Genomic DNA, 27,927 nt, shown 5'->3' on the forward strand with positions numbered 1-27,927 from the left:
AATGGCCTACCCTTGCCCCTATTTTCGATGTTTCTATGTTTCTATGTTTTTCCCTTTATCCACCCTCCTCTCCTGAAGGTACCGTTCTCTGTTATCTCACCTTCAAATCTGATGCATTTTGGAAGGAAGAATGAGGAGAGGCAATATAAACTAAATGGTACCATTCTAACCATGATGTGGAGGTGCCGGTGATGGACTGGGGTGGACAAATGTAAGGAGTCGTACAACACCAAGTTATAGTCCAACAGCTTTATTTGAAATCACAAGCTTTCGGAGCTTTGCTCCTTCATCAGGTTCCTCACTTGACGAAGGAGCAAAGCTCCGAAAGCTTATGATTTCAAATAAAGCTGTTGGACTATAACCTGGTGTTGTACGACTCCTTACATTTACCATTTTAAAGGGGGTTCAGGAACAGAGAGACCTGGGGGTGCATGTACACAAGTCTTTGAAGGTGGAAGGGCAAGTTGAGAAGGCTGTTCAAAAAGCATACGGGATCCTGGGCTTTATCAATAGAGGCATAGGGCCCGATATTAGCACCCGCTATCGGGTGCATTCCTGGCGGGGGGGGGCTCCGAAAATCGGGGAATCACGGAGCGGGTTGGGAGCCTGGCTCCAACCCGCCCACTTCCGGGTTCCCCACAGACGCGCTGACGTGCGCGCGCAGCCCCCGCATGTGGGACTCCCGCAGGCAATTAAAGCCAGCGGGGTGTCACTTAACAATATTTATTCTGCTATTTCAGGTCATTAACAGACCTGATTAAGGGAATATGTGAGGAGGGGTGGGATTTTAGAAACAACTGGGACTGTTTCCCATACTGGGGGAAACACTCCCAGTTGAAATGGACGTTTTTGCAGTTGTCAGCCTGTGGCAGCTGCAAAGGTCCATTTGACAGGTTGTGGGGGAGACCCTCACTCATTGCAGGAGGCCACTCTGTCACTTTGGACAAAGTTTGGCCTCCACCAGCCTCCTCCTAACAATCAAATTCACAAACTTGCACACTTACCCTGGTGTCCAGACACATGTACCTACCTTGCGGACCCCCTCAGATGGACATCTTCCGGATGGGGGCCGCCGTAGCTGCAGTCATGACCTCCTCGGAGGGCGAACAGCATCACCAGCCACGCCGTCCACCTCTAACACGTGGAGCTCCACAACACAATGCTGTGAAACATCCACCTGCACAGCAGGAGGGAGGGCAACTGCAGAGAGAGATGCGTCGCAGAGGGCACTACCCTCGCCACAGGGTCCACAGACCGAGGCTCAGCTTCTTGGACCTCTCTGAGCAGCAGTGCACACGGAGGCTCAGAGTCACTCGACATGTAGTCGTGGACATCTGCAGCCTCCTTCATGCCGAGCTGCTCCCGGCTGGCCTGAGCACCATCTTCTTACCTGTCGCTGTCAAAGTCACCACTGCCCTCAACAACTTCTCCTCCGCATCCTTCCAGGGTGCCACCGGGGACATCGCCGGCGTCTCTCAGTCGTCTGCACAAAAGAGCCCTGCAAATACACCTACACCCACTCTGCAGTGACACAATGGGTGGCATCAGGTGTGGATCTTCATTGTGATCCTCAGGAAAGGGCATTATTGCACAAACCAGACAAGATTCGTAAAGACGTGGCAGTAGTGGTGCCAATATAATATGTTATGTGAGTTGCTCAGAAATTAAATATAAGTAAAAACCATGACAAACCCTCAAACACCCTTGTGCATCCCCTTCATGCTCACAACACGTTTGCCTTACGCTGCCTACTGCACATATGCGATGCATGCCCTGTGGCTGCAGCACAGGTAGTGGCAGGTTGAGTGAGGCTGACCGTGAAAGAGATGCATGAGAGGGTGAGTATGAGATAGAGCCATGAGATTGTATGAGGATTGGGTTGAGTGGTAGTGGCGGGATGAGTACTGGCGAGGTGAGTAGGTGCAGGTAAGATGAGGATGAGCTTTGAGTGGGTGTGAGGGGTGATGTGATAGGGTAATGTTGGCAGTGCAGAAGGAGATGTGGGGTGGGGGCGGTGATGTGGCAGACGGAGTGTAGGGGAATGAGTAAGTGTACTCACTTTGGCTGACCTACTGAAGTCATTGGAGCGCCTCCTGCACTGTATGCAGGTGCCTGATATGTTGGTGGTGCAGGTGACCTCCTCTGCCACCTCGAGCCGGGCCTTCTTGGTGGCAGAGGCAGGCCGCTTCCTCCCGCCCGCCGGGGGGATGATCTCTGTCCTCCCCCTCCTCCTCCTCACCCCATCCAATGATACCTGGAGTGAGGCATCATTAAACCTGGGAGCAGCCTTCCCCCTGGGCTGCTCCATGCTGTAATTTTTCCTATTTCCTGCAGCATCAGTCAGTGGAGGACTGCCCCTTTAAATAGAGCTCCTCCAGTTGACAGACCTTACTGCGCATGCGCAGCCCGCCCGCCGCGCAGATCAGCAGCGGGGAACCCGGAAGGCCAAGTAAGTGGCTCCAATCAGCCTGCGATCGCGCGCGGGGCAGACTGATTTCACCGGACGCATTACCCATGCGCCCAGTCGCCCCCCCCCGCCGCGAACCCGCAGCCCTCCGAATATCGAGCCCATAGAGTACAAAAGCAAGGAAGTTATGCTAAACCTTTATAAATCACTGGTTAGGCCTCAGCTGGAGTATTGTGTCCGATTCTGGGCACCACACTTCAGGAAGGATGTTAAGGCCTTGGAGAGGGTGCAGAGGAGATTTACTTGCATGGTAAAGGGATGAGGGAATTCAGTTACGTGGACAGATTAGAGAAGCTGGGATTGTTCTACTTAGAGCAGAGACGGTTGAGGGGAGATTTGATAGAGGTGTTCAAAATCATGACGGGTTTTGATAGAGTAAATAAGGAGAAACAGTTTCCAGTGGCAGAAGGGTCGGTAACCAGAGGACACGGATTTAAGGTAATTGGTAAAAGAAGCAGAGGGGAGATGAGGAAGAAGTTTTGAACACAGCGAGTTGTTATGATCTGGAATGCGCTGCCTGAAAGGGCGGTGGAAGCAGATTCAATAGTAACTTTCAAAAGGGAATTGGGTAAATACTTGAAGGGAAGAAAATTGCAGGGCTATGAGGAAAGAGCAGGGAGAGTGGGACTAACTGGATAGCTCTTTCAAAGAGCCAGCACAGGCACAATAAGCCGGATGGCCTATTTCTGATCTGTAAGATTCTATGATTCTACGATTCTATGATTCTACACTCTCTGTGCGTGAGTCCAGACAGCGAGCATCAGGTGGCTCATCGACCCTGGGGAGCATCACAATTGAGCCCAATCTTGGCCCTCGAATGACATCCATACGTGCCCGGTCTCCCTCAGAGTCCACCAGATAATGAACAGGAGTGTGAGCCATGGCTGATTGCTTGCCTCCCCAGAATGGATGCACAAGGCTTGTCGTACTGTACTTGTTGAACAGTAATCCGATTTTCACTTTCCTGAAGGCACTGACTCTTGCTGGGGGACATAGGAACAGGAGGAGGCCATTCAGCCCCTTGAGCCTGCTCCGCCATTCAATTAGTTCATGGCTGATCTGTATTTCAATTCCCTTCTCCCACTGCTTCGATCAGCTAATTCGGCACAGATCAGTAATGGATCCTTGGAGCAATGAAGAGATGTGCTGTCTTGGGCCCCATATACATTCAAACACAAATTTCAGGAAAAATAAAAAAAACAATTACACAGAGTGAAATAAACTTGCATAATAAGAGGGAGCTTTACTCTGTATTTAACCCATGCTGTACCTGCCCTGGGAGTGTTTGATGGGACAGTGTAGAGGGAGCTTTACTCTGTATCTAACCCGTGCTGTACCTGGCCTGGGAGTGTTTGATGGGACAGTGTAGAGGGAGCTTTACTCTGTATCTAACCCATGCTGTACCTGGCCTGGGAGTTATTTGATGGGACAGTGCAGAGGGAGCTTTACTCTGTATCTAACCTATGTTGTACCTGGCCTGGGAGTGTTTGATGGGACAATGCACTTTTAACCCAGCATGTACCTGATCTGGAATTGCTTGTTGCTGACACTGGATACCAGAAATTGGTTGAGTTTCAATCCCCAGCACTGATATCCCTCAGCATAAAGAGCACAAAATTCACCAAAAAAAAACAAAAGTAATGCTTTGCAGATTGCTTTGTAGAAAAACAATATTGTCTTGGGCGCGTTTGACTGTTTGAGTTTAAGATGGTAATTGCTGAGCGGTTTAACAATTTATCGAATCCTGCCACGTTGCCCAATCTGGTATTGATGCCTGTCTGTGAAAAGCTCCATTACACTGACAAAACCTATTTTATCTTTTTACAAAAAAAAAGATTTTAGAAAGGGTAATTGTAAGTAATTTGGGCTATCTTGTCAGGCTGCAGTGAAGTCACTTGGAAACAATTTGCCAACATAAGTCTGAAGGCATCCATTTAGAAAAAATAAAATGTGATTGAATCGAAAGATGAGACGAGAGTTGGAGATCAATTCTATTTCTGTTCTAGACAGTAATCCGATTTTCACTTTCCTGAAGGCACTGACTCTTGCTGGGGGACATAGGAACAGGAGGAGGCCATTCAGCCCCTCGAGCCTGCTCCACCATTCAATTAGTTCATGGCTGATCTGTATTTTAACTCCATTTACCCGCCTTGGTTCTGTAACCCTTAATCCTCTTACCTAACAAAAATCTATCGATCTCAGTTTTGAAATTTCCAATTGACCCCCAGCCTCAACAGCTTTTTGGGGGAGAGAATTCCAGATTTCCACTCCCCTTTGTGTGAATTAGTGCTTCCTGACATCACCCCTGAACGGCCTAGCTCTAATTTTAAGGTTATGCCCCCCCTTGTTCTGGACTCTCCCACCAGAGGAAATAGTTTCTCTCTATCTACCCTATTAACTCCTTCAATCATCTTAAACACCTCAATTAGATCACCCCTTAATTTTCTATATTCAAAGGAATTTAGCCCAGTCTATGCGACCTGACCTCATAATTTAACCTTTTTAGCCCTGGTATCAAGTACAAGTGTAGTTCCGCGAGCTCCAACATCCTAGAAAAAGAGAGGAGAAAATTGGAGAGAGCTGAGTAAGACAGATGGGGAAGGGGGAAGATTTCCTCTGTGTGCTGTGTGTAACACAACCAATCTTTATAAACGGACTATGGTTCATGCTGCTTTGGACATTCGTCTCACTCTGCACTTGTGCCACTGACTCCTGACAACCCAAGATGTTGCCCAGACGGTGGCAGCAACAGCCAGAGTAAAGCCGCCGGATTCGCCAGGGGCGGGCCGCGATAGAAAAACGAGAACCTCCCCCGCCCCCCCCTCCCCCGCCCTGCCCACTGGGGAGTCAGCGACAGAGGCGTCACAGAATGAAACCAGCACAAAACGTGAAGCACTGCACACTTCTCCGCTAGTGGCACAATGTCGGCGGGAGTCTTTCACCTCGAGACTTTAGGTGAGACGGGTGCTGTGGTAAGATAATCGTCCCTGCCTGTAAACCTGACAGTGATGAAATCCAGTCTCTCTCTCTCCTTCAACCTAGGTCACTGAATAAGCTGTCAGCTCTTTGAAATGAATCCTGTCAAAGAATACAGGACAAGGCAGCAGCTAAAGACACTATTTTGTACACGTCTGTCTCGTTAGGGTGAAAGGTATCATAGAAGTACATAGAAATTACAGCACAGAAACAGGCCATTCAGCCCAACTGGTCCATGCCGGTGTTTATGCTGCAGACAGGCTTCCTTCAACCTTATTTCATCTCACCCTATCAGCATATCCTTCTATTCCTTTCTCCCCTCATGTATTTATCTCGTTTCCCCTTAAATGCATCTATGTTATTCGCCTCAACTACTCCTTATGACAGCCAGTTCCACCTTCTCACCACTCTCTGGGTGAAGAAGTTTCGATACACTCCCAGCAACAGATCACCGCACGGTTTTCAAATTGCTCCCCCAGTGCCTTCCTGTTATTTACAAACCTGCAATTTTTCAAAGCAAAGATTACTTTTTCTTAAAGTTTCTTCGACTACACTAATGACACATGGAATAGTTATAGGGGAACAGAGTAACACTGACTTACATTGATCCTGTGGATCATTTTATTAGAGAACCTGCAGAGGGAAAGGCCAGGACACCAGGGAGAACCCCTCTGCTTTTCTTTGAAATAGTTGGATAGGGTAGACATAGACAAGATGTTTCCACTTGTGGGGCAGACCAAAACGAGGGGCCATAAATATAAGATAGTCACTAATAAGTCCAATAGGGAATTCAGGAGAAACTTCTTTACCCAGAGAGTGGTGAGAATGTGGAACTCGCTACCACAAGGAGTATTGTGTGCAGTTTTGGTCTCCTTATCTGAGGAAGGATGTCCTTGCCATGGAGGGAGTGCAACGAAGGTTTACCAGACTGATTCCTGGGATGGCAGGACTGACGTATGAGGAGAGATTGGGTCGACTAGGCCTATATTCACTAGAGTTTAGAAGAATGAGAGGTGATCTCATCGAAACATATAAAATTCTAACAGGACTAGACAGACTAGATTTTGATTTATAGGGAGAGGTTGGATAGACTGAGACTTTTTTCCCTGGAGAGTAGGAGGTTAAGGGGTGATCTTATAGAAGTCTATAAAATAATGTGGGGCATAGATAAGGTAGACAGTCAAAATCTTTTCCCAAAGGTAGGGGAGTCTATAACGAGGGGGCATAGATTTAAGGTGAGAGGGGAGAGATACAAAAGGGTCCAGAGGGGCAATTTTTTCACTCAAAGGGTGGTGAGTGTCTGGAACGAGCTGCCAGAGGCAGTAGTGGAGGCAGGTACAATTTTGTCTTTTAAAAAGCATTTGGACAGTTACATGGGTAAGATGGGTATAGAGGGATATGGGCCAAGTGCAGGCAATTGGGACTAGCTTAGTGGTATAAACTGGGCGACATGGACATGTTGGGCCGAAGGGCCTGTTTCCATGTTGTAAACTTCTATGATTCTATGATTCTAGATGCAGGGAGGATGTTCCCGATGGATTGGGAATCCATAACCAGGGGTCACAGTCTCAGGATACGGGGTATGCCATTTAGAACCGAGATGATGAGAAATTTCTTCACTCAGAGGGTAGTGAACCTGTGGACTTCTCTACCACAGAAGGCAGTGGAGGCCAAGTCATTAAATATATTCAAGAAGGAGATAGATATATTTCTTAATGCTAAAAGGATCAAGGAATATGGGGAAAAAGCGGGAACAGGGTACTGAGTTAGACGATCAGCCATGATCATTTTGAATGGCGGACCAGGCCTGAAGGGCCGAATGGCCAACTCTTGCTCCTATTTTCTATGATTTCTATGATTGAGGCGAATAGCATAGATGCATTTAAGGGGAAGCTAGATAAACACATGAGGGGGAAAGGAATAGAAGGATATGCTAATAGTAGGGTGGGAGGGGGCTCATGTGGAGCATAAACACCGGCATGGGCCTGTTGGGCCAAATGGCCTGTTAGTGTGCTCTACATTCTATGTAATTCTATGTAATGTAGTGGGATCTTTGACGTCCGCTGAGAGGGCAGACGGAGCCTCAATTTAACAGCTCATCCAAAAGACGCACCTCAGACACTGCAGCACTCCCTCAGTACTGGCATTGCGAGTGTCAGCCTGGATTATGTGCTCAAGTCTCTGGCGTGGAAATTCAACCCATGACCTTCTGACACAGGCGAGGGTGCGACCCACTGAACCATGGCTGGCACGGTTGGCAGTGCTTAATGGTATATACCTCAATGCAAGGAGTATAGTGAACAAGGCGGATGAGCTGAGGGCACAGATAGACACGTGGAAGCATGATATCTTGGCTATTACAGAAACATGGCTTAAAGAGGGGCAGGAATGGCAAAGCTCAACATTCCTGGTTACAGGGTTTTGAGGCGAGATAGAGAAGGGGATAAAAAAGGAGGGGGAGTGGCAATTTTGGTTAAAGAGGAGGGATGATATGTTAGAAGGATCATCAAATGAGGCCATATGGGTTGAGCTAAGGAACAAAAAAGGGGCAGTCACACCGCTGGGAGTGTACTATAGACCCCCAAACAGTCAGAGGGAGATAGAAGAGCAAATATGTCGGCAAATATCTGAGACGTGCAAAAACAGTAGGGCAGTAATGGTAGGGGATTTCAACTACCCTAATATTAACTGGGACACAAACAGTATGAAGGGTATAGAGGGCGCAAAATTCTTAAATTGCATTCAGGAGAACTTTTTTAGCCAGTATGTAGCAAGCCCAACAAGAGATGGGGCAGTTCTGGATTTAGTTTTAGGAAATGAGGCTGGGCAGGTGGAAGGAGTATCAGTGGGAGAGCATTTTGGTGATAGTGATCATAATTCAGTTAAATTTAGCACAGTTATAGAAAAGGACAAAGATAGAACAGGAGTAAAAGTTCTCAATTGGGGAATGGCCAACTTTACTAAGCTGAGAAATGATTTAGCAAAAGTGGACTGGAAACAGCTACTTGAAGGTAAATCAGTGTCAGAGCAGTGGGAGGCATTCAAGGGGGAGATTCAAGGGGTTCAGAATAAACACATTCCCACAAAGAAAAAGTTGGGGCTGCCAAATCTAGAGCCCCCTGGATGTCAAGGAGCATACAGGGTAAGATAAGCCTGAAAAGGAAAGCTTATGTCAGACACCGAGAACTCAATATTACAGAAAGCCTAGAGGAGCATAAAAAGTGCAGGGGGGAAATTAAAAAGGAAATTAGGAAAGCAAAGAGAGGGTATGAAAATATATTAGCAACTAAAATCAAGGAAAACCCAAAGGTGTTTTATAAATACCTTAAGAGCAAGAGGAAAACTAAGGAAAGAGTAGGGCCTAATAGAGATCAAAAAGGTAACCTATGTGTGGAGGTGGAAGATGTGGGTATGGTTCTTAATGAATACTTTACATCTGTCTTCACAAAAGAGAGGGGAGATGCAGAGATTGTAGTTAAGGAGGAGGAATGTGAAATATTGGATGGGATAAACACAGTGAGAGAGGAAGTATTAAGGGGATTAGCATCTTTGAAAGTAGATAAATCACCAGGCCGGGACGAGATGTATCCCAGGCTGTTAAAAGAAGCAAGGGGAGAAATAGCGGAGGCTCTGACCATCATTTTCCAATCCTCACTGGATACAGGCGTGGTGCCGGAGGATTGGAGGACTGCTAACGTCGTACCATTGTTTAAAAAGTGAGCGAGGGATAGACGGAGTAATTACAGGCCAGTTAGTTTAACCTCGGTGGTAGGCAAATTATTGGAATCAATTCTGAGAGACAGGATAAAGCATCACTTAGAAAAGCACGGAATAATCAAGGACAGTCAACATGGATTTGTTAAAAGAAGGTCGTGTCTGACTAATTTGATTGAATTTTTTGAGGAGGTGACAAGGAGGATTGATGAGGGTAGTGCATTTGATGTGCTCTACATGGATTTCAGCAAGGCTTTTGGCAAGGTCCCCACATGGCAGACTGGTCAAAAAAGTACAAGCCTATGGGATCCAAGGGAAAGTGGCAAGTTGAATCCAAATTTGGCTCAGTGGCAGGAAGCAAAGGGTAATGGTCGATGGGTGTTTTTGTGACTGGAAAGCTGTTTCCAGTGGAGTTTTGTAGGGCTCAGTACTAGATCCCTTGCTTTTTGTGATATATATTAATGATTTGGACTTAAATGTAGGGGACATGATTAAGAAGTTTGCAGATGTTACAAAAATTGGCCGTGTGGTTGATAGTGAGGAGGAAAGCTGTAGATTGCAGGAAGGTATCAATGGACTGGTCAGGTGGGCAGAAAAGTGACAAATGGAATTCAATCCGGAGAAGTGTGAGGTAATGCATTTGGGGAGGGCAAACAAGGCAAGGGAATACACAATAAATGGGAGGATACTGAAAGGTGTGAGGGACCTTGGAGTGCATGTCCACAAATCCCTAAAAGTTAGCGGGACAGGTCGATAAGGTGGTTAAAAAGGCATATGGAATACTTTCCTTTATTAGCCGAGGCATAGAATATAAGAGCAAGGAGGTTATGCTGGAACTGTATAAAACATTGGTTAGGTCACAGCTAGAGTACTGTGTACAGTTCTGGTCATCACATTACAGGAAGGATGTAATTGCACTAGAGAGGGTGCAGAGGAGATTTATGAGGATATTGCCAGGACTGGAGAATTTTAGCTATGAGGAAAGATTGGATAGGCTGGGGTTGTTCTCTTTGGAACAGAGGAGGCTAAGGGGTGATTTAATTGAGGTGTACAAAATTATGAGGGGCCTAGATAGAGTGGATAGGAAGGACCTATTTCCCTTAGCAGAGAGGTCAATAACCAGGGGGCATAGATTTAAAGTAATTGGTAGAAGGACTAGAGGGGAGCTGAGGAAATTTTTTTTCACCCAGAGGGTGGTGAGGGTCTGGAACTCACTGCCTGAAAGGGTGGTAGAGGCAGAAACCCTTAACTCATTTAAAAAGTACCTGGATGTGCACCTGAAGTGCCGTAACCTACAGGGCTACGGTCCAAGTGCTGGAAAGTGGGATTAGGCTGGGTGGCTCATTTTCGGCCGGCGCGGACATGATGGGCCGAATGGCCTCCTTCTGTGCCGTAAATTTGCTATCGGTGGCTCATTTTCGGCCAGCGCGAACATGATGGGCCGAATGGCCTCCTTCTGTGCCGTAAATTTGCTATGATTCTATGATTCTATGACACTGTGTGTAGGCACCAGGTGAGGAGAGGGCTGAGCTCGTCAGTGAAAGTCACTTCAGTCAGATACTTTGCCAAACATTCACCCTGTCCAGCTTTACACGTGGAGAATGGTCAGTGTTAGAGGTTGGCCAGCATTTGCCGAACTGAGATGTGAAAGGGTTAAAAAAGGAGGAACGAAAATATCAGTCTCTAATTTTCCAGTGTCTCAGATACTGCATGCACGGCCCTCCAGCCCACAGCCTGTCGTAATGAGACACTTACAACAAAGGACTTTATTGCAATGACGTTTGACCGAACAACCCAATGTTCTACACCGTTTAAATGCGTTTTATTCTTGTACCTTGTCTGGGTTTTGATAAGTAATTTTTAAAATATAAATGCATCTTTTTTTTCATCATCGTGTCTAGCTAATGGTCGTGGCTGCATTGCAGGATGTGAGATTAGTTACTGAATAATGCTGGCAATTAAGACAAAGAAAGAACGAAAGGACTTGCATTTATACAGTGCCTCTCACGACCTCAGGACATCCCAAAGCGTTTCACAGCCAATAAAGTATTTTTGAAGTGTAGTCACTGTTGTAATGTAGGAAACGCAGCAGCCAATTTGCGCACAGCATGGAGATGTAACCTGGGGCCTCTCATACGACTCAGCAAATCACTGGACAAACTCATTTAGTCATCGAGATGGGGGAGGAGAGGAGCTGGGGTTGTGGGAGCATTTTATTTTTAACCTCAACAATCGAGAGCCAGACTTTTTCTGTCTGGTTTTCAATGATCAAAGTTACAGAGAGGCCAGCCCTGAAAGCAGACTGAGCTGTTCTAAACCAGACGGTCATCACCCTAGCTTAAATTGGTCCCACGATACAGCGCCGTCCACATATCCCGTGGTTTGTAACTTCTTTGGGATCTTCACACAGCTGTTTGCCCATGCAGTTGGGAATATTTGTGTTTGCCTGTCCAGCGTTGTTCACTAGAGGCTGACCTCTTTGTTATATCCATACACATCACCCAGTCCTTTAAACCAAGCTGGGCTATATTGCTGGTTTTACATTGTTCCTGTGCCAACCTAAACGCACCAAATGTTTCAAAACTGGCAGCCAGGAAGACTCATTCTTTTCTCTCTCTTGGGTTTCAAACATTTTCTCCCTTAGGGAGTGAAATTTGTTTCTGGAATTCCCTCCCTAAACCACTTTGCCTCTCTACCTCTCTCTCCTCCTTTAAGCTGCTCCTTAAAACCTACCTCTTTGACCAAACCTTTTCTCACCTGTCCTAATATCTCCTTACGTGGCTCGGTGTCAAATTTAGTCTGATAATCGTTCCTGTGAAGCGCCTTGGGATGTTTTTACTATGTTAAAGGCGCTATATAAATGCAAGTTGCTGTTGCTGTTGAGCGGTAGCACAAAACAGGCGGTAACTCATCGTGGGCCTAAAGTGACTTTCACCCCTTATTTCGTTTTACTATCTTCTTCCTCCATGTGAAAGGAATCTGCTTTATTTGTCTCAGTAACTGACCCTCCTCCCTCCCTCGCTGTCCTGGCTTTACTCTCTCGCGCTCACTATTTGCTCACCGCCGACTTTCAGAAAGAAAAAATGAAAGGAAGGAAGGGAGGAAGGAAGGGAGGGCTTGCATTTATATAGCGCCTTTCATGACCTCAGGATGTCCCAAAGCGCTTTACAGCCACTGAAGTACTTTTGAAGTGTAGCGAGACGCAAGCCCCCACTAGACTATCTGGGGGCTGAGAAAAGAAAGAAAGTAACAACAACTTGCATTTATATAGCGCCTTTAACGTAGTAAAACGTCCCAAGGCGCTTCACAGGAGCGATTATCAAACAAAATTTGACACCGAGCCACATAAGGAGATATTAGGACAGGTGACCAAAAGTTTGGTCAAAGAGGTAGGTTTTAAGGAGCGTCTTAAAGGAGAGAGAGAGGTAAAGAGGCGGAGAGGTTTAGGGAGGGAATTCCAGAGCTTAGGGCCTAGGCGGCTGAAGGCACGGCCGCCAATGGTGGAGCGATTAAAATCAGGGATGCGCAAGAGGCCAGAATTGGAGGAGCGCAGAGATCTCGGAGGGGTGTAGGACTGGAGGAGGTTACAGATATAGGGAGGGGGCGAGGGCCATGGAGGGGTTTGAAAACAAGGATGAGAATTTTAAAGTCGAGGCGTTCCCGGACCGGTGGCCAATGTCGGCCAGCGAGCACAGGGGTGATGGGAGAAGGGGACTCGGTGTAAGTTAGCATACAGGCAGCAGGGTTTTGGATGAGCTCAAGTTTATGGAGGGTGGAAGATGGGAGACGGGCGATGTTACGGAGGTGGAAGTCGGCGGTCTTGGTGATGGAGCGGACATGTGGTCGGAAGCTCATCTCAGGGTCAAATAGGGACGGCAAGGTTGCGAACGATCTGGTTCAGCCTCGGACAGTGGCCGGGGAGAGGGACGGAGTCGGTGATCAGGGAATGGAGTTTGCGGCGGGGACTGAAGACAACGGCTTCGGTCTTCCCAATATTTAGTTGGAGGAAATTTTTGTTCATCCAGTACTGGATGCCAGACAACCAATGTGATAAGTGAGAGACAGTGGAGGGGTCGAGGGAAGTGGAAAGAACTTACATTTATGTAGTGCCTTTCACAACCTCAGGACATCCCAAAGGTCTGGGTACTGATCAGGAGCAGAGAGCGGGGCTGATTTCTTTCCCCCCTCATCCCTACTTCGAGGGTTTCTGCAGTTAGCTGGGTTGGGGGGGCATCCAATATCAGCCAGCTGGGATCAGCTAACTCAGCACAGATCCGGGGAGTGTGCAGCCGTGTACGGGCTCGACTGCTCACCAGACAGTGCCTTTACCCTGTAAAGGGGCCTTGCTGCTTTACCTTCTCCTTCCGTTCTTGGATCCCCGGGTGCATTATTGTTTCAAACATGATCTTACTGTTTTCGATTGTTATAAGCTGAGCATGAATTAAAATTCTTAGACTGTGGAGATGTGCCTCCTTTGTTAAAGATTAAGTGAGCATAACACAACTTATTATCTGTGGAGGGAATCAGCGGGGAAAAAAATGAAATTTGCATGTTTTTACTAAGATGTCAGCCATGGTTCAGTGAGTAGCGATCTCGCCTCCGTGTCAGAAGGCCATACGTTCTGGTCCCACTCCAGAGACTTGAGCCCAAAACCTAGGCTGATGCTCCAGTGAGCACTGAGGGAGTGCGGCACTGTCAGAGGTGCCGTCTTTCGGATGAGACATTAAACTGAGGCCCCGTTTGCCCTCAGGTGGATGTAAAAGATCCCATGGCACTATTGGAAGAAGAGCAGGGGGAGTTCTCCCCGGTGTCCTGGGGCCAATATTTATCCCTCAACCAACATCACTAAAAAAACAGATTATCCGGTCATTATCTCATTGCTGTTTGTGGGATCTTGCTGTGCGCAAATTGGCTGCTGTGTTTCCCTATATTACAGCAGTGAATACATGTCAAAAGCATGTTGTTGGTCGTAAAACACTTTGGGACATCCTGAGGTCACGAGAAGTGCTATATAAATGCAAGCTCTTTCTTTGAGAGCCAGGTGTCTGACACACACAGTAACCCATTCTTATCTCAAGAGCCTCCCTGAGCTGGTGTGCCCCTCACATGAAGAGATTGTACTTTTAAAAAAAGTAATATGCCCTTCTCACTCAGTCAGTTGTTTTGAGGACTCTTAAAGCTTGGCATGTGTTAGGCGAGGAGAGAAAAAAAATAAAGAAATTAAAAAATGTTTTCCTGTTTTACCTCCAAGGTTATACAGCTTTAACGGGTAAAAAAAATATTCCTGTGTTTGAGCCAGAATGATAATGGTATTTGGTATTCACTCCACCCTTAACAGGACAGTGCCTGATACACACAGTTTAAGAAATTAGAAATAAAATTAAAGAGTAGTTTGCTGCGGATCTGATCTAAAGGGGACTGATTGGTTTGTTACGAGATATGAAGAGACAAATCCTTCAGAGACACTGATAAGCTATTCTTAACTCCAGTTCTTTTCTACAGACTGTAATAATACGCCTTGACCCCCTTTTAAGGTAATTATTGGCTTCAGCCACGCACACAGAAGGAACCAAAAAAAAAAGCTCCTTCTGTCGTTCAACCTTTTCCTTTTTAATAAAAATAATCAAAAATTAATTGAGAGGCTTTTGTGCCATGAAAGTTCTTTGAAAGTGCGATCTGATACCTTTGTCAGGTCTTGATTGAGAGCCTGAGATAAGATGGATTGATTGTTGCGAGTTCGTTGCTATCCATTATTTTTTTTTTCTGCTTGCTTCAAGTGTCTCCATGTCCCAATCTCCTCCTTTCTCGAAGGCACTGACTCTGGCTGGGACATTGCTCCGACAAAGTCTCCAGTAGCTTGCCCGCCTACTCACGCTCGAGTACCGACTTGGCTCAGTTGGCAGCACGCTCCGCCTTCTAGATTGGGGGGTTCAAGTCCTCACTCCAGGATTTGAAGACACAGGCCTGGATATTCCTGTCTCCCTGAATTGGCAGTGGCTCAGGCCGACTCTGATCAGCTCAGGATAAGGGTGAGGTTCCTGACACCCAAAAAGCCTCTCCACCGTCCACAAGGCGCAAGTCCGCAGTGTGAAGGAATGCTCTCCAATTGCCCGGACTACCCAGCTTCTGACCTGCTCTAGTAGCCATGGCATTCATGTGGCTGGTCCGGCTGAGTTTTAGGTCAATGGTGATCCCCCAGAATGTTAATGGTGGGGGATTGGGTGATGATGATGTCGAGTGCAGGTGGGTAGCCTCTCTCCTGTTGGACATGGTCATTTTTTTGGTTGTTAATCACCGCTGCGATTGCTAAGCTTTGTCATAGTGCTTTATGTCACATGACATCCTTGAATAGTGTCAGCTGACAGGAAGAGAAAATTTACTGACAGGCCAGGTTTAAACCCTCCTTTAACCGTATAATGTAACTAAATGAGTGAGGCTTCCGATTTATTTATTGTCAGTTTAGGGTTGTGGGTCCAACCTCACGATGAACCAGGGTCAAAACATTGAAACTTAATTCATCCAGGACCCCGAGCCGTAGGGCTTTCACGCTGTCAGCTTTGGCTCGATGCAGGCCCAGGACCACCACTATCCCATCGCGCACTAAGCCCCCACCTCCACTAAGCCCCCACCTCCACTAAACCCCCCCCCCCCCTCCCCCCCCTCCAGCCCCCAGGCTAGGGCCTTTGTACATGAAACCATTTCCACTTGGAAATTTTCCAACATGACTTCATGGTTTCCTGGATCACAGGGAATTTTAAATAAATAAAGTGTCTAATCCAAATGAATGAAAATAAAACAGAATTATCTCAACCTGAATGCAGAAGAGAGTTTGGAATTCCCAGTTTAATCCTGTGTGAGTGGGTTACAGGAATATGAGATTCTTTCCTTTCGCTTCTCTAAAATTCCAAAGATTAGTGAGTGAGGATTGGGCAGGGTGGTGGAGGGGGGGTGGTGGTTGCGTTATGGTCAGGGGTGTCCTCAGCCCCCAGCTCCTGGCCTGCACTCTTCTTGCCATGCCGAATTTAAGGGGCAGTGGAATTGTTTGTGCGATAGGCAGAGATGCCAAGTGACCTACCATTTAAAGGTCGGACTCAGATTACGCTGTCTGAGCTTGCGGACTATTTTACAACTAACAGTCTCCTCTCTGAGGAAAATAAAACGGAAGAGAAACAGAAATCATAGAATGGCACAACGCAGAAGGAGGCCATTCGGCCCATTACACCTGTGCTGGCTCTCTGAAAGAGCAATCCAATTAGACCCACTCTCCCTCATTCTTTCCCCACAGGAAATGCATTCCAGGTTGTAGCAACTCGCAAGGGATTGACGGCCTGCGTTTGCACAACGAAAATCAGCTTCTTTATCCCGATGATAGAATCATTTTTCCTGGGTCTGCAGTGCCAGTGATTGCTAGGACCTGGGCTCGTTTTACCTGGGAGTGTGGCCAAGGGAGGGAGACACAGGTATCTGCGGTTAGCTGATTTGATGTAATGTAAGGAGCACCTCACAAAACACTGGAATAAGTTCTTGCTTCAACACAGTAATAATGCAGGGACCAACAAGGAAGCCAGAAGGAGAGTAATGTAGAAATCTGCAATCTCAGCCCTGGTTATCTGGATCTCTCCTTCCCCTTTCTCATTATTTATTCTCAAGATGTGGGCAAGGCCAGTATTTATTGTTCATCCATAATTGCACTGAAAAGGTGGTGAGACCTTTTCTTGAACTACAGGTAGTGGTTTTGATACAAACTGAGCAGCTTGCTAGGCTACATTAGAATCATAGAATCATAGAATCATAGAAGTTTACAACATGGAAACAGGCCCTTCGGCCCATCATGTCCATTATACCACTAAGCTAGTCCCAATTGCCTGCACTTGGCCCATATCCCTCTAGACCCATCTTACCCATGTAACTGTCCAAATGCTTTTTAAAAGACAAAATTGTACCCGCCTCTACTACTGCCTCTGGCAGCTCGTTCCAGACACTCACCACCCTTTGAGTGAAAAAAATTGCCCCTCTGGACCCTTTTGTATCTCACCCCTCTCACCTTAAATCTATGCCCCCTCGTTATAGACTTCCCTACCTTTGGGAAAAGATTTTGACTATCGACCTTATCTATGCCCCTCATTATTTTATAGACTTCTATAAGATCACCCCTTAACCTCCTACTCTCCAGGGAAAAAAGTCTCAGCCTATCCAACCTCTCCCTATAAGTCAAACCATCAAGTCCCGGTAGCATCCTAGTAAATCTTTTCTGCACTCTTTCTAGTTTAATAATATCCTTTCTATAATAGGGTGACCAGAACTGTACACAGTATTCCAAGTGTGGCCTAACTAATGTCTTGTACAACTTCAACAAGACATCCCAACTCCTGTATTCAATGTTCTGACCAATGAAACCAAGCATGCTGAATGCCTTCTTCACCACCCTATCCACCTGTGACTCCACTTTCAAGGAGCTATGAACCTGTACTCCTAGATCTCTTTGTTCTATAACTCTCCCCAACGCCCTACCAGTAACGGAGTAGGTCCTGGCCCGATTTGATCTACCAAAATGCATCACCTCACATTTATCTAAATTAAACTCCATCTGCCATTCATTGGCCCACTGGCCCAATTTATCAAGATCCCATTGCAATCCTAGATAACCTTCTTCACTGTCCACAATGCCACCAATCTTGGTGTCATCTGCAAACTTACTAACCATGCCTCCTAAATTCTCATCCAAATCATTAATATAAATAACAAATAACAGCGGACCCAGCACCGATCCATGAGGCACACCGCTGGTCACAGGCCTCCAGTTTGAAAAACAACCCTCTACAACCACCCTCTGTCTTCTGCCGTCAATCCAATTTTGTATCCAATTGGCTACCTCACCTTGGATCCCGTGAGATCTAACCTTATGTAACAACCTACCATGCGGTACCTTGTCAAAGGCTTTGCTAAAGTCCATGTAGACCACGTCGACTGCACAGCCCTCATCTATCTTCTTGGTTACCCCTTCAAAAAACTCAATCAAATTTGTGAGACATGATTTTCCTCTCACAAAACCATGCTGACTGTTCCTAATCAGTCACTGCCTCTCCAAATGCCTGTAGATCCTGTCTCTCAGAATACCCTCTAACAACTTACCCACTACAGATGTCAGGCTCACCGGTCTGTAGTTCCCAGGCTTTTCCCTGCCGCCCTTCTTAAACAAAGGCACAACATTTGCTACCCTCCAATCTTCAGGCACCTCACCTGTAGCGGTGGATGATTCAAATATCTCTGCTAGGGGACCCGCAATTTCCTCCCTAACCTCCTGGGATACATTTCATCAGGTCCCGGAGATTTATCTACCTTGATGCGCGTTAAGACTTCCAGCATCTCCCTCTCTGTAATATGTACACTCCTCAAGACATCACTATTTATTTCCCCAAGTTCCCTAACATCCATGCCTTTCTCAACCGTAAATACCGATGTGAAATATTCATTCAGGATCTCACCCATCTCTAGTGGTTCCGCACATAGATGACCTTGTTGATCCTTAAGTGGCCCTACTCTCTCCCTAGTTACTCTTTTGCCCTTTATGTATTTGTAGAAGCTCTTTGGATTCACCTTTGCCTTATCTGCCAAAGCAATCTCATATCCCCTTTTTGCCCTCCTGATTTCTCTCTTGGCAGGGGACTGGAGTCACATAGAGGCCCAGAGCAGGTAAGGACAGCACACTTCCTCCCACTGAAGGGCATTAGTGAACCAATTGGGTTTTTACAATAATCTAACTGATACTGGCTTTTTATTACCAGGTTTTGTTTTATATACACTGAAACTCAAAATTCTCACACTGCTACAGTAGGCTTAGAACTCACTTTAATCTAGCTTACTAACCCAGCAACATAACCATTACACTATCATATCCCATTGATTGCTACATTCCTCCTCACCTTTACAGCCTCCTCACAAACTTTGATCAAGTTTCAATAGCCTCTCCAGAACCCCTCCCCCCCGATCCTACCCCCTACAAAGGTTCAGTGCCCGGTCCAAAGCATCTTGGGACATTTTCTTACGATGATGACAAGTTGTTATTAATTCTCTTGTGTTTTTTAATTCCAGTGCTCTCCTGGCCGGCCTCCCATCTTCCACCCTCCGTAAACTTCAGTTCATCCAAAACTCTGCTGCCCGTATCCTAACTCGCACCAAGTCCCGTTCACCCATCGCCCCTGTGCTCGCTGACCTACATCGGCTCCCGGTCCGGGAACGCCTCGATTTTAAAATTCTCATCCTTGTTTTCAAATCCCTCCATGGCCCTCGCCCCTCTCCCTATCTCTGTAACCACCTCCAGCCCTACAACCCTCCGAGATCTCTGCGCTCCTCCAATTCTGGCCTCTTGCGCGTCCCCGATTTTCATCGCTTCACCGTTGGCGGCCGTGCCTTCAGCTTTCTACGCTCTAAGATCTGGAACTTCCCCCTTAAACCTCTCCACCTCTCTCTCCTCCTTTAAGACACTCCTTAAAACCTACCTCTTTCACCTATCCTAATATCTCCTTAGGTATCTCGGTGTCAAGTTTGCTCCTGTGAAGCGCCTTGGGACGTTTTTCTACTTTAAAGGTGCTAAATAAATACAATTTGTTGATGTGTTGGTTTTTTCCATCTGGAAACACAGATATCTGAGGCGATAACCCCAACTGCAGTTCATAATACAGGTTAACGAAGCATAACATTGTCTTGCTAAGTGAGGTTGACTGCTACTTAGAGATGACGACTGCGGTGACCAGAGATTTCCTGATTTCTAGGGCAGATTTCCTGTTCGTAGACAAAGGCTGTCTTTCATGCAGAATTCCAGCAACATTCTTTCGTTGAGAGGGAACCAGAGAAGTTTAATCCGGCATTCCCACATCAAAAAAAAAATGAGGAAAATTAAGTTTTGCGGTCCCATGCATTGTAAACCACATACTTACTGGTCTGACAGTGTTTATGCTCGTTTTATTATGGGATGTAATTTTTCTGCTCCCACAATGCAAAAGGAATCTCTTTTCCCATGCAACTGAGGGCTGGCAAATCTGGCCTTCTTCCAAGGAATTTGCTCCCTGTCTCTGGAGTGCTCTTTCAGTCAGTCATACGCTCCCACTTACTTAATATAATGTGCAATCCTCTCTAGTCAGTCTTTGCTTTATCATAGCCCATTAGCATACTAAATATCCTGTTAGCTCTAATCGTAAAAGGTTGAGGTGGAGATTCAATAGATAAGGAAGGGCCTTGCATTTATATAGCGTCTTTCATGGCCTCAGGATGTCCCAAAGTGCTTTACAGCCAATGAAGTACTTTTGAAGTGTAGTCACTGTTGTAATGTAGGAAACGCCTAATTGCACATCAAGATCCCACAAAGAGCAATGAAATAAATGACCAGGTTTTAGTGATGATTGAGGGATAAATATTGGCCAGTACATCAGGAGAACTCCCCTGCTTTTCTTCAAAATAGTGGCCATGGGATCTTTTATATCCACCTAAGAAGACAGACAGGACCTCGGTTGAATGTCTCATCCGAAAGACAGCACTACACTGGAGTGTCAACGTAGATTATGTGCTTAAGTCTCTCGAATGGGACTTTGAATCCATGACCTTCTGACTCGGAGGCGAGAGTGCTGCACACTGAGCCACGGCTGACAAGTGTTGATATTAGTATTTGAAAATGACCTGAATGAACTTTTAGTGCTCGGTTTACGATGGCATGGTCGGTGCATGAATCCACACCCTATCATTACAACAGTCACGACATACAGTATAGGCGGTCAGACACTCCGTCTGTACATAATGGGCACCTGTGAAGTGTATCCAATCTGACCGGTCCTTTGGGCGACCATATAGGCAGGTTTGATTGCAGGGGTGTAACTAGCAAATTCAACGTTGGTGCACACAACAGTCGATCCATTCGCCACCTCTGCCTCCTCGCTCCAATTATCCTGGGTAGCTATTTAATGCATAATGTGATTTCTGTATAAATGCAAGCTGCTGCTAACTTAATGATGGCCTGTTTCACCTTTTGGAACTGTGCCCGGTTATTTTCTGCCCACTGACTCCAATTCTGGCCTCTTGTGCATCCCCGATTTTAATCGCTCCACCATTGGCGGCCGTGCCTTCAGCTAATCCCTCAGCTCTGGAATTCCCTCCCTAAACCTCTCCGGCTCTCTACCTCTCTCTCCTCCTTTAAGATGCTCCTTAAAACCTACTTCTTTGACCAAGCTTTTGGTCGCCTGTCCTAATATCTCTTTATGTGGCTCAGTGTTGAATTTTGTTTGATAACGTTCCTGTGAAGCGCCTTGGGACGTTTTACTATGTTAAATGCGCTATATAAATGCATGTTGTTGTTGTTGTTGTTGTTGTGCGCAATCTGACCACTTCCTAAAACCTGCACAACAGGACAATGTAGCTATGGAAGCTTTGTAGTAGATTAGATTGGAGTAGATGGTTTCAACATGGAGCTAGCATTAACACAGGCTCAATGGACTGAATGGCCTTCATTCCATTGTGAAATTTCTATATCAGGAACTCTACAAACCTAAATCTGTCACGCGACAGGCATTGTCATCACTATTCAATCTTCCATAAGGTTCTTATACTTTGCCAGATCGAGTGCCTCAGCGTAATCGGTCCCCCTCCCAAATATTGCCACATCGAACAGATCAGACTCACCAGAAGGCTCGAGACCATAACTGACCCCTGAGAAGCTTGGGTACGCTGGGGTCCAACAGGACAGATAGTAGAGGGGTAACCTGTATGTAGAGGAAGTGCAATGAGGATTTTATTCCAATGAAAATAGACTTGTATGCTGCTCTTAAGTTGTCACCTTATGTGGACTCCAACACCACCACACGCAGTAATAGTCCAGTAACACCAGTACTTTACCCTTTAGCCTAAAATACACTGCTCAGAGACAGCTCAATGTTGGCAGGGCAGACACTGTAATTGTACCACTGGGTATTTCTTACAGTCCAAAACCAGCATTACACTTTACTGAAATCCCAATGATAACCGTAAGGAATGAAGACATGTATTTATATAGTGCTTCTGCATGTCTCCCTGAGAGATGTCCTCAGGCACTATATAGACACGTTGAAAATACATCCACTGGTGTTATATAGGTAAGTGTGGCAGCCATATTGCACACAGCAAACGCCCACAAATAATGACAACAACTTGCATTTATATAGCGTCTTTTTTTAAATTCATCCATGGGAGGTGGGCGTCGCTGGCGAGGCCAGCATTTATTGCCCATCCCTAATTGCCCTTGAGAAGGTGGTGGTGAGCCGCCTTCTTGAACCGCTGCAGTCCGTGTGGTGAAGGTTCTCCCACAGTGCTGTTAAAGAGGGACTTCCAGGATTTTGACCCGTTTTAATGTAGTGAAACGTCCCGAGTCGCTTCACAGGAGCATTATCAGACAAAAATTTGACATGGAGCCACATAAAGAGATATTAGGACAGGCGATCAAAAGCTTGGTCATAGAGGTAGGTTTTAGGGAGCGTCTGAAAGGAGGAGAGAGAGGTGGAGAGGTTTAGGGAGGGACTTCCAGAGCTTAGGGCCTAGGCAGCTGAAGGCACGGCCGCCAATGATGGGGTGATGGAAATCAGGGATGCACAAGAGACCAGAATTGGAGGAGTGCAGAGATCGCAGAGGGTTGTAGGGCTGGAGGAGGTTTCAGAGATAGGGAGGGACAAGGCCGTAGAGGGAATTGAACACAAGGATGAGAATTTTAAATTCAAGGCTTTCCCTGACCAGGAGCCAATGTAGGTGTGCAGGCACGGGGTGAAATTGCCAGTTACATTGTTGGTCCCAACGGTGATAGAAATTGGGTTATTTCTTTTTTAAAATGATAAAATAAACAAAAACGCGGATTAGAAGAGGTGGTTTAGGAAAAATATGCCACTGAATGGCCCATGTTGACTAGTCCACCAACACTAATTGTCTAGTCTCGGGCATGAAGATTGGTCACTGGTGTGATGTACCCCTGGATTGAGAAAGAATCCTGGTATGCTTCTGGATCACAACATTCAGTTGCACGGCAGATGGTGCACCCGCCAACTGAGCCCTTGGGCAAACAGTAAGCAGAATGCAGAATGCAGAATGCAGAATGCGTATCCCCAATTTCCATCGTCCTACCATTGGCGGCCGTGCCTTCAGCTGCCTAGGCTCCAAGCTCTGGAATTCCCTCCCTAAACCTGATAGCCAGGTGGTGAAGGATAGAACACTTGAGCCTGATCTTCAGTTGCTTCCAAGCCTATTCACAGAGATCCACCTTACACCCACACCACCCTAGATCAGCTCTCATATAAAAGGATGCAAGAGAGTCCCCAATTGATACGCACCACCTGAATACAATTAACACTAATTGATATAAACCATATGAATACAATCAACAGTGAATACCACTGCCCATGTCCACTGACTTATTTCTTACACTTTATCTGTCTGTAATGGAAGAAAACTTCTTTTCTTTAAGACTGAGACTGCCAAGAACGTTTGACGCGATGAAGTAAGATTTCTTCAAAGAGCCAGCACAGGCATGATGGACCAAATGGCCTCCTTCTGTGCTGTAAGATTCTATGGTTCTAAGAGATGGTGATTAAGGGGGTGAAATCAGTCTTCGCTAGTAGCGTGAATCGGGTTCATACCAAACGGGCAGCACTGAAGTCAAAGGATAAGAAAGTCGGAGCGGGGTGTAAAATGGGCTGCCGGTTCACCATGAGCCCCTTCTGCGTTACCGGTGACGACCAATTTTCACCCCCTAAGACTTGTAAGAGTTTAGGGCTTTAAGGTTTCAGAAAAAGTAGCGACGGAGGTTAATAAGACCATAAAAAAAGCAAACCAAGCACTGGAATTCATTTCTAGAAGGACAAAATTGAAAAGCAGGGAAGTTCTGTTAAACTTGTATAGAACTTTGTTTAGGCCACACTCGGAGCGCTGTGCACAGTTCTGGTCTCCGTACTATAGAAAGGATATAGAGGCATGCAGAAGGTGCAAAAAAGATTTACAAGGATACCAGAACTGAGAGGTTGTAACTATCAGGAAAAACTGAACAGGCTAGGGCTCTTTTCTCTAGAATAGAGAAGGCTAAGGAGTGACCTGGTAGAGGCCTTTAAGATAATGATAGCGTTTGATAGGGTAGACGTAGAGAAAATGTTTCCACTTGTGAGGGAGACCAAAACTAGGGGCCATAAATATAATCTAGTCACGAATCAACCCAATATGGAATTCAGGAGAAACTTCTTTACCCAGAGAGTGGTTAGAATGTGGAACTCACTACCACAAGGAGTAGTTGAGGCGAATAGTGCAGATGCATTTAAGGAGAAGCTAGATAAGTACATGAGGGAGAAAGGAATAGAAGGATATGCTGATAGGGTGAGATGAAGCAGGGTGGGAATAGGCTCGTGTGGAGCATAAACACCAGCACAGACCTGTTGGGTCGAATGTCCTGTTTCTGTGCTGGACGTTCTGCGTAATTCTATGTAAAGAGAGGAAGACTGAGAGATGGGTGGAGTTCCACGGTTTTCAAAGTCCCCGAAAGGATTGAGTTAGAGCAGGAGATGGTGAGACGATGCAGGGAACAGGAAGAGCGTGTCGGAGAGCTGGCACAATGATTTCAACCTCCCTCTTTTGAGTGATTTCAACCAATTAGCAACAGTTCCTCACACAACTTGCAAGTTTTCAAAATGTTAATGTTAAACACTAATTAACTGGGTCGGGTGGAGAGAGAGGCAAGAAAATCTCAGGTACTTGGTGTAAATCCAGATACGTGGTTCAAACTCATTACACATGTCAACACACGACAGGAAAATATCAGCCAGCTCCCCCGGGTCTGGGATGCCTTCTTTCCTGTGCATGAAACCCAAGCCTAATTAGTGAAAGAAACGGCTGAACATATTGGATGCAGGTGGGGACGAGAGGTGGTGGTAGGCAGAGTAATAACCTCAATTTAATTTTTTTTTTACTGAGAAAACCTGAAGTAATTACAAAGTTCATACATGCATTATCTTAATCTACAGAACATGACCTTTAATTTAAGAGTGAATTCGGGGCATTTGCTTAATATTTTACCCTGAGGAATTTTTTAAGTAAAGATTAATTTTTGGTGCTCTGCCTTTCCAATTAAAAACATCACGTGTTGCTGATGGTCACAAAGACATCTCATAAGTAGCGAACTGAAGACAGTCCAAATTTTAAGGACTTAAACTGCAATGACTGTAATTTTTGGTGCAAAAATATGCACCATTTGCATTGCATTCTGACAGAATTATATAATCTTACAGCACAGAAGGAGGCCATTCGACCCATTGTGCCTGTGCCAGCTCTTCCAATTAGTCCTACTCCCCCCTGCCCTTTCCCCGTAGCCCTTCAAATTTTTCCTTTTCAACTATTGATATCCAATTCGCTTTTGAAAGTTACTATTGAATCTGCTTCCACCGTCCTTTCAGGCAGCGCATTCCAGATCATAACAACTCGCTGCGTAAAAAAAAAAATCTCATCTCCCCTCGGGTTCTTTTGCCAATTAACTTAAATCTGTGTCTTCTGGTTACCGACCCTCCTGCCAATGGAAACAGTTTCTCCTTATTTACTTTATCAAAAACCTTCATAATTTTGAACACCTCTATTAAATCTCCCCTTAACCTTCTCTGCTCTAAGGAGAACAAACCCAGCTTCTCCAGTCTCGTCCCTGGTATCATCCTACATCACTCAGGAGAACTCAGCTCCAGAACGCATCGCAGCGTTGATCCAGATATGGATGCGAGAGTTGGATGCCAGAGGAGAGGTTAGCGTATCTGAGCTCGACAGGCAATGCCAGTCTTCCGATGGGCACCTCCTATTGTGGACCTGCCAATTGTGATCCATTTTGAGGACCTGCCACTCAAATGCTCAATTTGGCCACATGAATGGTGTCACTTTCACCCCATACCTTTGGCCTCCTTTACACTACAAGATAGCCTCAGACTGGTCCCACTGTGGAACCCATCCCTCTTCTGTTAAGGGAAGGCAATTGTATCAACAGAAAGAACGAAAGAAAGAGAGAAAGAAAGATAGAAAGAACTTGCATTTATATAGCGCCTTTCATGACCTCAGGGCATTCCAACTGCTTCACAGCCAATGAAGTATTTTTGAAGTGTGTCACCGTTGCAATGTAGGAAACGCAGCAGCCAATTTGCGCACAGCAAGATCCCACAAACTGCAATCGGATAATGACCAGAGAATCTGTTTTTTAGTGATATTGGTTGAGGGATAAATATTGGCCAGGTCACTGGGGAGAACTCCCCTGCTCTTCTTCGAATAATACGATGGGATTTTTTATGTCCATCTGAGAGGACAGACGGGGCCTTGGTTTAATGTCACATCCGAAAGCAATAGAAAGAAATAACTTGCACGGGGAGAATTCACCTGTTCTTCTTGAACTGGGATCATTGACCTGCACCTGAGGGGCCTCCCTTTAATATCTCATCAGAAAGACAGTTACCTCCGACGGTGCAGACCCCAACTGCCCTTTAAGTTCAACGTAAAAGATCTCATGGCAATATTGGAAAAAGAGCAGGGGAGTTCTCCCTGTGTCCTAACGCAAAATCGAATTTCTACCCCAGTAAATAATAAAGACAAAGAGATGGATATGAATAAAAAGAAAAACACAGAGGTGGGTAGAGAGAGACAAAGATAAATAGACAGAGATAAAGAGATACATATAGATAGAGAGATACAAATAGACAAGAAGTGCCGAGTGGATGATCCATCTCGGCCTCCTCCCGATATCCCCACCATCACAGAAGCCAGTCTTCAGCCAATTCGATTCACTCCACGTGATATCAAGAAACGGCTGAGTGCACTGGATACAGCAAAGGCTATGGGCCCTGACAACATCCCAGCTGTAGTGCTGAAGACTTGTGCTCCAGAACTAGCTGCGCCTCTAGCCAAGCTGTTCCAGTACAGCTACAACACTGGCATCTACCCGACAATGTGGAAAATTGCCCAGGTATGTCCTGTCCACAAAAAGCAGGACAAATCCAATCCGGCCAATTACCGCCCCATCAGTCTACTCTCAATCATCAGCAAAGTGATGGAAGGTGTCGTCGTCAGTGCTATCAAGCAGCACTTACTCACCAATAACCTGCTCACCGATGCTCAGTTTGGGTTCCGCCAGGACCACTCGGCTCCAGACCTCATTACAGCCTTGGTCCAAACATGGACAAAACAGCTGAATCCCAGAGGTGAGGTGAGAGTGACTGCCCTTGACATTAAGGCAGCATTTGACCGAGTGTGGCACCAAGGAGCCCGAGTAAAATTGAAGTCAATGGGAATCAGGGGGAAAACTCTCCAGTGGCTGGAGTCATACCTAGCACAAAGGAAGATGGCAGTGGTTGTTGGAGGCCAATCATCTCAGCCCCAGGACATTGCCGCAGGAGTTCCTCAGGGCGGTGTCCTAGGCCCAACCATCTTCAGCTGCTTCATTAATGACCTTCCCTCCAGGTCAGAAATGGGGATGTTCGCTAATGATTGCACAGTGTTCAGTTCCATTCGCAACCCCTCAGATAATGAAGCAGTCCGTGCCCGCATGCAGCAAGACCTGGACAACATCCAGGCTTGGGCTGATAAGTGGCAAGTAACACTCGTGCCAGACTAGTGCCAGGCAATGACGATCTCCAACAAGAGAGAATCTAACCACCTCCCCTTGACATTCAACAGCATTACCATCGCCGAATCCCCCACCATCAACATCCTGGGGTCACCATTGACCAGAAACTCAATTGGACCAGCCACGT

The 27,927-nt window shown here is 46.1% G+C and overlaps 1 long non-coding RNA gene across 1 annotated transcript in view; it reads right to left on the reverse strand.

The window, feature by feature from the left end:
- The window catches only part of LOC137333386 (uncharacterized), a 67,028-nt gene extending 42,331 nt beyond the window's left edge, over nt 1-24,697 (reverse strand). The window contains exons 1-2 of the long non-coding RNA XR_010965892.1: nt 24,586-24,697; nt 21,827-21,906 (exon numbers count right to left, since the gene is read on the reverse strand). This is a non-coding gene — a long non-coding RNA (uncharacterized lncRNA). The remainder of the gene's footprint in view (nt 1-21,826; nt 21,907-24,585) is intronic.
- Nucleotides 24,698-27,927: the final 3,230 nt, after the last annotated feature.

Source organism: Heptranchias perlo, chromosome 16 (genome assembly GCF_035084215.1).
Source record: "Heptranchias perlo isolate sHepPer1 chromosome 16, sHepPer1.hap1, whole genome shotgun sequence".
NCBI lineage: Eukaryota > Metazoa > Chordata > Chondrichthyes > Hexanchiformes > Hexanchidae > Heptranchias > Heptranchias perlo.